The following is an 11808-nucleotide window of genomic DNA, read 5'->3' on the forward strand; positions in this document are numbered from 1 at the left end:
GCCCTTCTCAGGATGGCAGTGACATCCTCTGAAGATGTTGACTGCTCACACCCACTTGCCTTGTGTTCTCTGAGTTTTTCATAAGAACAAATAGCTTCCAGGTTCATTGTGCAAATTTTAATCAAAGCATCCACTAATCTCAGGGAGAAAAAAAAAAAACACACAACACCTATCTTTTTGGAGAAGAATGAAACTAAAGAGACTCTGGTGGGGGGCTTGAATTGTTAATTCTGTGGCAGAAATTCACATGTTTGTGGGGTTGGAACTAGATCTTTATAAGGTCCCTTCCAACCCAACTCATTCTATGTTTTTTTATTAAAAAAAACATGGGTCTAGTTATAGCAGTGTAACCCTCCACAGTTAAAATCCCAACTGAGTGTAAATATCTTCTACCCTTCGTAAATCAAAGCCAGTTCAGTTAGTCCCTTTACTGTGGTCTTTTTCCCTACCTGTGCTAGGGATCCATTAGACAGACTTCAGCAGTTTGTCTGTGAAAAGGCAGAATAATTTCTGTAGGTACAACGAAGTAGTGTATGTGTAAGCAAGCACAAGCATATACAAGCATATTTGGGGGCTGTAGTGAACACTGGGGGGTACCTCTTATCCATGTCGTTGGCATGACCCTTACCACTTTCAGATTCTTCTGCAACTCACTGAATTGTTGAGATATCTGCAGTAAACTAGCACCTGGCTGGACTTGAGATAGGAGCAGGGTCTTTGGCTGCTTTTTATTGTATCTGAGAACCATGAGCTGAGTCAGTTTACCAGATAAACTGCTCCATTGCCCTGCTGTGCTCCTTTCTTCATCCATGTGTTGTTTAGCTGGCTGATGTGTTGTTTTGGAATCTACACCATGCGAAAAATAAAATTTCCTCATTCATTAAGTAGAAAATGAATTTGAGCTCATCATGCTTGAACCAGAACACTTCAAAAGATTGATTTCTTTGATGCAGTCCATGAGATGCTATCAGTAGAGAAGCCAAAGGTTCAACTGCTGAGTGATTTGGCCAAGCAAGTCTCTGCATTGCCTCATGGTGGTGCGGAACTTCTGACACGCAGTTGAGCAACTCTGCTTACAGATTTATGTTGATTGGTTCATTCGTGTCTGGGGGGCAGAAAAAACATGGCTTGAGACTTTGTGCCCAAGAACCGTAAGCAGCCTAAGCTGTAACAGCAGATGTCACGACAAAAAGATTTCTCCCTTCTAACCCCTTAGGACTTGTCCACTACTGACCATTTCCCCTTTTGCAGCTATAATCCTATTTGTGGTGTCACATCTTCATTTGGAAGAGCTGTGTGAAAATAAGCATGTGATATTCGAGGGGAAAAGGAATAGAGAGAGAATTTTCATGTCTTGTGATCAGAGCTGATTCCCACAACAAAAGTAAAGCCCAAGGGGGACAAATACAGACAGGAGTAACACGCATGGGACTCAGCTATAGAGAGATCTTAAATACCAACCCCAGTTCTGCTCTGCTGGGATGGACCTGGAGTTGATGTTTGTATGGCACATTCATCTGTCCTCCCCCCCATCAGTTTCCCTGTCATCAGGCAGGTAAGGGGATATATGTTTATTTACCCAACAGGGCAAGATTGCATCCATCAGTAATTGCAAAATGTACATTAATGAGAACACAAAATATATTGTGTGTTACCAGAGGGTTAAGACCCTTCGTAAGCTAAGATACCTCTGAGTAGAAGAATCATTTCCCTGCCAAGCTCATCAGAGAGGCTTTAAAAAGAAAAAGAGGACTGATTTCCTGCAATTGCTGTTCAGGCCTGTGTCTGCTGTGACTAGCAATGAGAGCATCCCTGCAGCAGCCAGCAGCAAGGGGATTCAGCCCTCCCTGAGCATAAAGCGGAGCTGCCCATGGTGCAGTGCCCAAGGATGACCGAGGAATTTAGCCCAGCAATGCAGAGTTTGGTGTTTCCTTCTGCTCAATGGTTCTGCAAAAAGCTGCAAGATCTCGATGAGACCAAAATATTAATTCTGTGTTATTGCATCAAGTTTAACTAACAAGCTGTGTGAATAAATCTGCAGTCTTAGTTTCTGCCAGCACCAAGTTTCTATGGCAACAACAGCCCATCTCATCTTTAGGAATTTCATTAGCAGGGGAGGGGAATGGAATAAAAAACAAACAAACAAAAAAAACCCAGCCCAAATCAAAAAAGATTTGTCAAATTAAGAACAGCATCTCCCTCCCCCACCTCTTTCTTTAGGAAATGTCCACTTTTTTTATTGTTTGTAAAGATGTTTTATTAAATTCTACTCATTGTCTTAGACAATACAAACAAAAAAGCCCTGAACAAACAGCAATGCTTTTGTCCATCCAAATCAGAGAGGGAGAGAGATCATAAACACGCAGACCGGAGATGCATTGGAGGAGTGAACATGGCTGTTGCAGTGCATCCAGCATCCAGATGAGCCCTTTGTGTATGCACACACACAGCTCAGCACTGACACCTCTCCTGACATTTGGCAATGGGAAAGAGAGCTGGGAATGAGGCACCTCTTGCTTTGATCGTACTGGAGGGGCCAGGTGGATATAAACGCTATGGGAGGGAGAGATGATGTTTGGGAAGTTATAAAGGAGCATTATCTGTTTGTCTGTGTGTATGTTTCTGCTTACAGAGCCTTAGTGTTCAATATTCCTGACGTGAGAATCGAGTTTGGATTTATAAAGCATGGCTGTGTCTTCCCCTCCTCTCACCTTGGGTTGCCCTATACCCTTGTGACAAATAAAATAAACACAATTAAAAAAGACAATTGAATCAAATTGTTTTAGAAAAAAATGCCACGTGAACACAAACAAAAGAAAAAAAGGAAGGAAAAAAGGAAGGAAGCAATGCATAGCCTCTGCAGGGGAAACCTCTGCTGTGCAAACTAGATTGGTGTTTACATTGTCCCACCAACCTCTCCTTTATTGCCACCTGTAAGCAACAGGAGGGAGGACTGCAGAGCTCTTGCAATGCTCATGTTGGCTCACTTAAGAGGCTAAAAAGCCCTGCCCTTAATACAGAGAACATCAGGGGCTCAGCTTATCCCTGGTCCCTCTGGAGCCACACTGCAATGAGATGTGGTGAGCCCCAGCCCCACATGCAGCACAGGAAAGATGCTGATTGCTGGCACATCTGGTTGCTTGTACCTCATCTGCAGAGGCTGGAGGGGACACGAATGGGAAATGATGGACTGGAGGGAAGAGTTAGCTAACGGCAGAGTGGGGAGGGTGCAGAAAAAGGGGATTATGCTGAGAGCTTGAGGAAAGATTTCAGGGCAGGGAGGACATGGTCTAGGCCAATGTTTGTTCTTATTGCTCACCTGGAGTAGGCATCGCCACAGGAGCAAAATGTGCTGCTACAGCCTGTACTGCTACAAAGCAAGCAGCAGCTAGAGAAGCCGTTATGAACCCTTTCTCTTGACTCACATGTACACCAAATTCAATGGGAAAAATCCCATATAAATGAAATGAAAAAAAGGATTTAAAGTGTTCTGCTTCTCCTGTCATTTTCACCTGTGACCAGATGCCAGTCAGGAAACCCCCGAAGACTCCATTATCTCAGAAATACTGACTGTAATGCCTTTTTTACCTCAGTTTTACAACCAGCATTTCTGCTGACATCAGTGAAGCAATCTCTCAATTATGTCAGTGTAAGTGGATGGAGAAACATGCCTGCCATTAACAAGCATCCACACTTACATTATTTTTCCCACTTTGCCTAGAAATGGCCAATCAAGACTTTTACAATCACAATTCACTCCACACTCCCTGGTGAGCTATATAATTCATCCAGTCAGAGACGGTATCACAAAACATTGCTAACATATCAAATCACAACATGAATTTTGTATAGTGAATTACAACTATTCACAAAAGGCTGTTAGTGAACAATCTCCAGCCCAATTTCATTATTCATGGAAGAATTTTATAAGCAACTCTGAATAACAAATAAATCTGAGAGTTTTGTGAACCATCCAGAACCAATTCAGGAGCTAGGAAGGGAAGCAATATTTGTGGAATAAATTATTTGCTGTGAAATTGGTTGGATGGTTCTTTCCAGCTTACCCTTGGGGGCTACTAGCTTGATACTTAAAAATCAACTAATGCATATTCCAAAAAAAGGGAACAACTGTATTTATTCAACTGTATCAGTTAAGAATGCAGAGTGATAGAAGTAAGCCAGCTCTTTACTCAGAACTTGCCCACCAGTAAAGAGATGAGTTCTGGGGAAAAGCATTTTCTTTTTGATTTGTTTGCTAGCTGTCCTTCTGGATGATTTATGTTTTCTCATGTCCACAGCAAAATCCAGGTAGTTTTGAACAGAATGTCTGCCTTCCAGCTTTTATCATAACCATCAATTCCTGCACCCTTTTTCCCCCTCTGTACTCTTTCCTGAGAGTCTGCAGAAAGGCACTCTACAGTGGAAGAACCAGCAGGGAATAAGTATTGAAAGTGCCTTACTTTTCCAGCCGTACTCTAACATACTAAACTGAAAACATCCTCTCCTTTACCAAGGAGGATACTCATTGTGTTACTTGCCTTGAACAGAAGTTGCTGGTGCAAAGAAGGTGTCACACCATTTGGATGAGAGAGTGTTATTTGATGAGCCTTTCTAGAAGAACTTATGCATGGCTCTATTATTAAAAATAAGAAAGACTTCCATGGCCATAGCTACAGCGTTAGGCTAAAGAACAGAAAAATACTTTATTGAAGCGCATTCCGGTCAAACCATTCTTGCTCTGAAAGGGATGTAGTGGGTGGTTTTAGTTTTAGATTTCTGTTGAGCAGCCAGATCCCCTTTGTACCCTTGATTCATCCTTGTTACGTGATTCATCCTAATTGCATTCGTTAGTATTGTTGCAGATACTGTACAAAATGTTCAAAGAGAGCTGGCTGGGGAGCTGGAGTGGCTGGCATCCTTAATGCAGGAAGACTAGTGCCTCTTTTCTCTTGGTGCTGTAAGACAGAATCCTAGTGCTATTTTAATGTTGTTTTTCATTACACAAGTTTCCTGTGCCCACCAACGAGAAAAACATTAGCAGCAATTAGATAACTTGGATCAGCTGCACTCAGGGTTTTGGATCCACCCTACATTTCAACACCCGAAGAACCACATAGCGCAAGGATATGTTATGAATGATGAGGATGTTTCCCATTAGGGAAAGTGCTTTCCATTGTTATTGCAGACACTCCCCTATTGTCTACATGTCCACCAGGCATTTTGCAGAATTCTTTTCTGAAGACCAGTCCCGCATTCAAGCAATTTTCATAAAACCACCCACTCTTGCACTAGCTTTCTGGGAGAAAGCTCATGCTGCAGGACTTCCATGTGCTTTTGAAGGATTTGGTACTCAGGCTGCTGACCCTGTTTGAACACCTTTCTTTGGAGACAGACTGAGAATTCAGGTAGACAGAAACAAACAACAACAGCAAACAACAACAAATCAGGGAACTTCACATGCTTTGGTACTTTCTTTGGAACACTTAAAGCTGCACTAGTACTTCAACCTTGTTCAAAAAGGAGGATGAAGCTAAGTCACTCCTCTGATTCTTGTATGAACTCACAACATAGGTCAAAGTCGCGTATGCTGACCTCCATCTTCTCCGTGGTCTCTGCCATCTGCTGTGCTCATCCTCAGGGGAAAAAATCCATAGAACAAGATAGGGATGAAACCTGAAAAGGTGGTACAAATATGGCTCATACGTAAACATATGTATATGTTTGGTATGTGAACTGGTAGTGACATAGCCCACAGCCTTAACAGGAAGCAAGGTTGTAAAAAAAAAGAATTTCATCTGTTTTACAAAGCAGTTTTTAAAAAAATTAGAAGACAAACCATTGTATAGGCTTTTTCTGTTAAGGCCTAGTTACAACATGGCAATTTCTCCCATATTGCCACCATTTCACCATGTAGCTCTCAACCAAGATGTCTTCTCTTCTTCTTTGTCCATGGACACATGCCTGCATGTTTTCTCTATTCCTTGTATGCCCTTTGCCTGGCTGTATGTATGTGTTTACAGGGTTCAGCATCTCTAATAAACATCTCTGAAGCCTGCTTTTACTGAGAGAAAAAATGACGTGATCAGGCAACAGATTTAGCTGAGCTCAGAACAGTACTAAACTAAAAAACTAAACACCATTTTATAGCTCTCTTTGAAACATTATAAGGCAAGTAGGAAAAAAAAAAGAAAAAGAAAAAGAAATGACAATGCATAGATGCTGCTGGATAAATCTTGCCCATTTGCTGTGTTTTCTCCCTTCCCCCATGGATTTCACACATCACTCCATTGCGAGCTGTTATTATTACGTAAAACTGTCTCTGATACTTTGGAAGGCAGTTTCCCTCCTGTCTGTAAGAAAAGAGAGAATACGGTAGGAATCTAATTATGAACACTCAAAAAAAAAAAAAAAGACTAGTTGATTTGCACTTAGCCCTTTTGACAGAAAACAACTGAAAAGTATTCTTGAGATGTAATTATTATTATCAGTCACTCTTCATGGTGACAACAAATGATTATTTTAAAAAAGCGTAGAAACAGAATTAACTCTTTCCTCAGACATTGTCTCTTTGGAGTGGCAGTCAGCTATTGTCGCAGATCAGAATATCAGTTGTGGAGCTCCTGACTTTTGATTATTTTATTTTTTTTCTTTTTTCTCTGCCATTAGAGTATCCTGCACCGAACTGAGCATGTGGTTTTCAACAGTGACTAGGGATTTGGAATCCCTTCACTTCTGCAGGTTAGCTTGGTGGCTTCCAGATTCCAGAATGAGGTTGCTCAGGTGTTCTTTTTTGTTTGTTTGTTTTAAGCAATCAGGCCTTTTATAGATACTTCAGAAACAGGTGCCAACTTCTGGCAAGACCCTTGGCTTCAAAGTAAAATACTTCACTGAAATTTTGACACAGATGTGTGTTTCTGGCATTAAACATGCCATGTCCTGGAGTCAGCCAGTCTCACCTTAGGTAAGTGCTGTGGCAGTCACGTCAGGACCTTGGCCACTTCAGGCTTTTAGTAGGGCCAGAGATTCAGCACTGCTCCACTACCAGTCAGGGACTACTGTTACCTCCTCTGTACCCCATGAGCCCAAGTCCCATCCTGACCTGCAATGTCTACCCTGGTATTTGTGGTGTCCCTCAGCCCTAGAAGGTCCCAGATTCCCTGGGGCTGAGACCTCATTCAATATCCATGCCTGGAAGGAAACGTTGCATTCAGGAAATGGTGAAACAACACAGAGTGGAAATATTTCATGAGAGAAAACAAACAAACAAACAAAACCACCACCAAACCAAGTAGGCCAAACCAACAGGAGTCTGATCATTACCTTCCAGGCCCTCAATGGATGAAGCCTTGGCTGGTGCTTGTTGCTCTCCTGGGATGCTGATCCAGCTGTAGGACAGTGAAAGCAAGTGAGGGTGGAAGGAGAGGCCAGAGGTGGAAGACCACTCACCCCCTGGTATTTAACACTCGTTCCTGTAGGCAGCGAGAAAGACTGAAGTGTGAATGTTAAAACGTGGCCTAGGGCACTGGTATAATATATGGCTTTCCTTGCATGTCTGTTTGTGTTTTAAGACAGGCACAGATTTAGCTGGATGGTAGGGGGGGCTGTAGCCCCTCTTTTGGGACTTCTCGCTGCAGCATTCAGCTAGCTCATCCCCTTCAGTGCTGTGGCTCTGAGCAGCCCTGTAACCATGTGATGGGTGAGGTGTACTTCAGCACTGTTAACCCAGAGTTGCCCACGTAAGTATTTCTTTAAGCACCAAGGCAAACGTGTGCAATTGAGCACACATATTTGTTCCATATTTAAGAGCTCACAACTTTTGATAACAGGGAAAAAATCTTCCAAGGACATTTGAATGGAGAAGGCAACGGAGCATGGAGGAACCAAGTGCTTCATCTTCATCCCTACCCCAGCCAGGCCAGTAGCAAGCTGGGAACAAAACCCCAGTCCCCTCATCTTCCCCACAGCCCCTGGACCAACCCTTTTGGGATGGCAGTGCAGCCTGGGCCGGTATTCCCCATGGCCACATGCTGGCACAAGGCGTCACCCTCAGCAGTGCACAGGGATGTGGTGGCCACTGGGAGGAAATGCAGCAGCGTGGGGAAAGAATGTGGCAATCAATAAGCACATGATTCTTAATCAGTTCAATACGTGGCCAGTGTCTGTAGGAAATCTGTTTGCAATCATTCCGTATTAAAGACGAATGACAGGCTGTTTTCCAGGCATAAACCTCTGTCCTTCTTCTCTAGAATGCCAAGACAATTATGTGTGGCATTATTATTTTTTCCCTCACTCTTTCCTTTTCTCAAAGGATTCTCCCACACACATGGAAACTCCTCATTTCTAACTCATTTACAGTGGCAGGAGTTAATAAATAGAGTGTTGCACTACTAAATAACAAAAAACTCAAATGCAGGGAGGAGAGGAGCGCCTCCCCACTGCTCAGCAATGCTTTGATTGAGGCCAAAAAGAAAAGGCAGGGAAAATTGCAGTTTCAAAGCAGACTTGTCTGTCATTATCTTGCCCCTTTTTCCTTAGTGTTATGGCAAAGCGCATTATGCATCTATAGAGTGTCCCAGGCCCTGCACATGGTGTGAGGTGGGGAGCAGAGAGCACTAAAGGTGACATGTTTAGCACCAAAAGATGAGCAAGAAAGGAAGAAATGCCATAGGTATTTCATTTGTTTAAGGGGTTGCTCTGAGGCTGGCTTGAAATACTTCTGAGAAGTCAGGAGTACGCTGGCTTGTCCCGTTGGCAAGTACATGTTAGATCCTTGTCAATAGATCCCTGTCACCTATTGGAGTCACTATCAGTCATGGAGACTTTGAACACTTAGATCTGTGAATTTAGCTTCCATTTGCAGCCCCTGGAGGGTCCTCAGACTGCTCAGAAATTCCTGTTTTTCACTGTCCTCTGTTCAAGGCAAAGCAGTGTAAAAATCTGTGAATCCAGAAAGTTAAGATGATGAAAAAGGACCAGATGCTTCCCCCAAGGCCCAAAAGGATACCACAACCAAAGGCAGCCATCTCCTGCTAAAGGAAAAGGATGTTAAGAGATGGGTCTTGTTACCTGCTGGGTCTCAGCTGTACTAAGGGTTTGGCACACTGGCTTAGAAAGTGGACAGAAGGACCCTCACACCTCTGATTTTCTTACGCTTTCTGTCTTCGCCAATCTCCACAGCAGCTCTGTCCCTCCTAAGGAGGATGTTTTCAAAGTTCTTGATTCCTAGGGAGATAATCTAGACAAGCGGCACAGGGCACCAAAGATGGCATTAAGAGGATTGCCACATAAACAGCACTTCTTGTGTCCCTGAGATACGCTATCACAACTCTCAGGCAAAGGCCAGATTCTGGTCTTTCCACTTGGAAGAGAAAAAGACTTCACCAAAGCTCCTGTTATAGGCACTGAAACAGTTAAAAACAAATGTCTAACACCCTATCCCAAATGCCGATTATGCTTGTTGGCACTAAGCTGAGCTGCATTGGCCATTATGTAATTGGTCAGAACAAGAGCCTTGCCCAGGAATAAACACTTGTTTGCTTAATTCCCATTCTTAGACTCAGGGGACCCTCCTGGTGGGTGCTTAAGAGGCTATTTATTGTTGGGGCTGAATAGAGCCATCAGGACTTGGCCCTAGACAAAACAATCTATGGTAATCACACCTGGCTTTGCAGAGTAAATTTGAGACTGAAATGAACCATGATTGTATGAGTAATTGAGAAATGGGCAGATAGACTTTTGATAGGAGGTATTATTTTTCTCTTGTTTTAAGAGTGGGAAGGACACATCATCTCAACTAGGTTATATTTATGTCCTGAGAAATGTACATATATAATTGCACTACAGCCACAACAGATTCTTTCTACCTCCAGCAATTTCATTGCAGACCTTTTTTTTTCTTTTTTTTTTTTTTTTTTTTTTTCCTCCTGGTTTTGGTAATTGTTCCTCTTGTTTTACTTTCCTTATGCCAAATGGTGCTCTGGAAACCATTTCATAACCACTACAGATTTCTAGTGGGGGTGAGCACACCTACAGGGACGCACACCCACGGCAACCAGCAAGCACTGATCTACAAATTAGCACATAAGGGAAGATCAGCCTGAGTGTAGCAGTCTCTACTTTAGTTTCTAACGACAGTGTCCAGGAGAAATGAGCTTTTCTGGGGAGGAGTACTATCAGCATTATCCTAATTCCACTGAGGGACAACCTCTGCTATGGAAGTAAATGGTTTTGGTGTATTTTTAAGAGCTGAAACCTGCACAGGGGCCTCTGAGAGACAAAAAGTTTGGGGAGAGCAAGAGGGGCAGGACCACTGTAAACCCACCTCCCAAATACCCTTGAGTGATATGCATCAAAGACCTGGCCAAAAGAGAAATAGAGCACACTTCCTAGGGCTTCCTGAAGAATGGGTGCTCTTGTAGCCATTTCAGACTGTGCTGAGAGCAGGCAGCAGCCATTTCTTGCCTGCTCCCTCTCTTTGCTACCCCTGATACATCCGTACCCACCTGTGCAGGACAGGGAGTGTAAATCAAGTGCTGAAGCAGTGCAACAGCTCTGTATCTGCAGGGTTAGTGTTTTTTCTTTGAACAGTGCTATACACAAGGGCTGAGATTAAAGACGGGGTAATTGCATCACTCACTTCTAGCCTCCTTTTTTCCTTTAGATTTCATTTAAATAGAGACAGAGAGCATGCGCACACAGGAAGACAAAAGCTTTTAACTTGTAATATCCTGATAGTGACAGTTATCAACATTGCTCAGGAAAAAAATAATAATAATATGGAAATGCTACACCTGACAATACTATCATGAGCTATGAAAACAACGCTCAAATGATGGGACATGAATAATAAAGTAAAATAAAGCAGATGGATGGAGGAATAGACACACAGCTAAACAGATAAATGAGGGTCTGTATCTCCAGATACAGTTAGGTAAGTAGCTCACAAAGAAACCAAAAGAAGTAAATCAAATTAATACCTTGCAGGATCCAAGTTTATATTACAAAGACCTAAAGTGAGATTTGGCACGAATTCTTCACCCTACAAAAGATAATAAGGTCCACGTCACTCCAAGAGACATGGTTTCATTCTTCCATCCAAGATGCATATCTTGGTACTTTCTGGGCATTATAGGCTTTTCCAGAATTGATTGGCATTGACCATCTGGGCCAGATTTTCAAAGGAATTTTGTCTCCTTTGAGACAGGGAGCAGATTGCATGTCACAGCGCTCCTGGAGGGTATTGAGATAGTTTGAAAATCTGGCCACAAGTGACACAAGAGAAGCAGCTGGTTGCTGAGCACTTACAAATGTGATTCTAAGCCCTTGCAAAAACCTGGATCAGGCATTTGGGGGTGCATGCAATCCAGCATCATCTTTTGATTTTGTTTCCTTAGCAAACAGTCTTTTGTTGCTGCAACTGAGAAATATCTTCATTGTGTTAAGTTTTTGACATCAGTGTCTGCATGCCTACCTCTCTGTGTGTCTGTCTGGCCAGCAGCCTACTCACTGATTGCAGTCTAAGGGTCTTTTCATGCAAGATCACCCTCTACTCTCATTTCTCACCTTCATTCCAGTACAAATAATAGTGCTAATTGCAAGAAAAGCCTTTGAACTAAGTGATTTCATTCATTTATGATTCAGGGAACCTGTGCGTAGCTTAGAGTAAGGTCTAACCCCAAATAAGTTAGACTGTGTCTTTCCCCAAATCACTGGTTTACTGAAGAAGAGGGAAAATTTATATCCAGAGGGAAAATAGGAGAAGGTTATTGGAGGAGGGAGGGAGAAAGGAAGGCAAGCTAGGCACAGAAC

General features: G+C 42.8%; 1 long non-coding RNA gene across 1 annotated transcript; it reads right to left on the bottom strand.

Annotated features, from left to right (window-relative positions):
- Positions 1–2363: 2363 nt before the first annotated feature.
- Positions 2364–11040, bottom strand: LOC308177523. The gene is made up of 3 exons (XR_013939187.1): positions 10977–11040; positions 7321–7385; positions 2364–5673 (listed from the first exon to the last, which is right to left on the bottom strand). It is a non-coding gene; the product is annotated as an uncharacterized lncRNA (long non-coding RNA).
- Between the last annotated feature and the right edge of the window lie 768 nt (positions 11041–11808).

Source organism: Anser brachyrhynchus (assembly GCF_964034855.1).
Source record: "Anser brachyrhynchus genome assembly, chromosome: 14".
Classification (NCBI taxonomy): Eukaryota; Metazoa; Chordata; class Aves; order Anseriformes; family Anatidae; genus Anser; species Anser brachyrhynchus.